General features: G+C 48.0%; 1 non-coding gene across 1 annotated transcript; it reads right to left on the reverse strand.

Annotated features, from left to right (window-relative positions):
• Nucleotides 1–403: 403 nt before the first annotated feature.
• TRNAS-GCU (transfer RNA serine (anticodon GCU)) lies at nucleotides 404–485 on the reverse strand. Its single transcript has one exon. It is a non-coding gene; the product is annotated as a tRNA-Ser (tRNA).
• Between the last annotated feature and the right edge of the window lie 1590 nt (nucleotides 486–2075).

The raw sequence follows: 2075 nt of genomic DNA on the forward strand, positions 1-2075 counted from the left end.
CGGAAATGAAGTGAACCGACACTCTGCTCTCTACGCTGTCCACAATACCTAGGAAAGGCAGTGCTCTGGAAGACTCCTGCGTGCATTAAAGGCCAGATTTTCCTCATGCAGTCCGGCTTTATGGCTAAAGGGTTAGCGTGCTGGCCTTTAGTCACAGGGGTCCCGGGTTAGATTCCCGGCAGGGTCGGAAATATTAACCATCACTGGTTAATTTCGCTGGCACGGGGACTGGTTGCATGTGTCGTCTTCATCATCATTTCATCCTTATCACGGCGCGCAGGTCGTCTACGGGAGTGAAATCAAAAGACCTGCACCTGGCGAACCGAACATATCCTCTGACACTCCCGGCACTAAAAGCCATTTCATTTTTCCTCTTGCAATTCTTAAGGTTAAAATGAGTATCCGACGATGATGGGATTCGAACCCACGCATGCAGAGCACATTGGATTAGCAGTCCAACGCCTTAACCACTCGGCCACCTCATCTCGCTTGCTGTTAGGCTCAAGCACACAGTAAGAGAACGAAGAGAAGATGCTAGTTCAGAGGAGAGCCGAAGTACGAAGTAAGCTCAATTCGTCTCAACACGCTTAGAGCGCACTACGAGACGTAACGAATGCGATACGGGCCCACTTGCCCCTCAAAATAATGTAAAACATACGAATAAATAAAATAAATTGGATTACACCAGGTAGATAATATGCAGTCCGCCCCTGTGATGTAATGGTTAGTGTGATTAGCTGCCACCCCCGGCCTAGGCATCGAGTGCTCTAATACCGTCAGTGTCGGAAAAGAACAAGAGTTAACCCAAGGGAGGTCGGATATGATAGATGAAAGTAAGGAGCCTGGCACAAGTAAGTGGAAGCAACGTTAGGACTCAATAAGGACCCATGCTCCCGAACTGAGAACTCCTGAGGCCCATTTTAGTCACCTCTTTCGACAGGTAGGGGATTGCGTGGTATTATTCTACCACCCCCACCCACAGAAGATCGCGTGGGCGAGGTATATGTCCTTATCTTCTGTTGTATTCTCTCCCTACTCAAAGTCTCCGGCTCCACGACACTGCTCTTGAGGCTGTAGACGTGGGGTCCCTCGCTCAGTTCGAAGGAAAACCAACCCTGGAGCGTAAACGGATTAACCCTCTACTGCATGAATTATTTTTCGTTTTCGTTTGGTGAAGAAAATGTCAAGCTTTAATGTTCAACATACGTTCAGTGTATTAGATTTACCAGCAATTCTTAATTGGGGCTAATAGCTTAACACTCATATGTGATGTGGAATGCCATAGTTGAATATATATACGATTTTTCACGATGCAAAGACATTTTTTTTTTTACACTTTCATCCAACAATTGATGCGTGGTTCCTGGCCCCGTGCTTCTGACTGGTGCGAGTCTGCTTTGTCTTTGTGTGTTTTTCTCTTCTACCTTGTATATACCTAAGTGCTGAACTGATTACCTTGATGTTTTCTTTCAGTACTACCGGGTAGGACAGGTAATTCGAGTGTGCAGTGTTCTGTTTGTTGTGTTGCTGGTTTTTGCTTATAAGTTAGGAGTGCCTCTGTTTGGTGCATTGTAGTTGTTAAGATGGCTGGTAACCCCCCGCCGGGAGGTGGGGGAGATAATCTCTCATCGATCGGATCCACGGGTAGCTCAGAAATGAGTGGATCCCCGTTTCTGGACTTGTCGGCTTCCAAGGGCTCTACGATTACCGTACTTCCGAAGATCACGGGTGACATGGTTAGCGAGTACGCTAGAACTGGCAAAATACCTGCAGTGAAAGGTATGCGACGTGTGATAGGAAAACAACTCCTGGAAAGGAAACGTGCAAAATCCAAGGAAAAGCCCGTAGTAACAAAAAACTCATTTAGTGTGCTGGCTACCTTGCTCACTGAGGGCAATATGAACCAAGAAGCCTTCGTACTTCAGCCGGATCAAAGCCGAACAGAGGCTGAGTCTCAACCCTCCACGAGTTCTGCCCTCTCTCAGCCTCCTAGGCCAAATGTGAACACCACTGCGACGGAGTCTCGCAAAACGAGACAGGGCAGAGCCCCCACCCCCGGAGGGGAGAGCGAGGCC

This window comes from Anabrus simplex, chromosome 1 (assembly GCF_040414725.1).
Source record: "Anabrus simplex isolate iqAnaSimp1 chromosome 1, ASM4041472v1, whole genome shotgun sequence".
Lineage (NCBI taxonomy): Eukaryota > Metazoa > Arthropoda > Insecta > Orthoptera > Tettigoniidae > Anabrus > Anabrus simplex.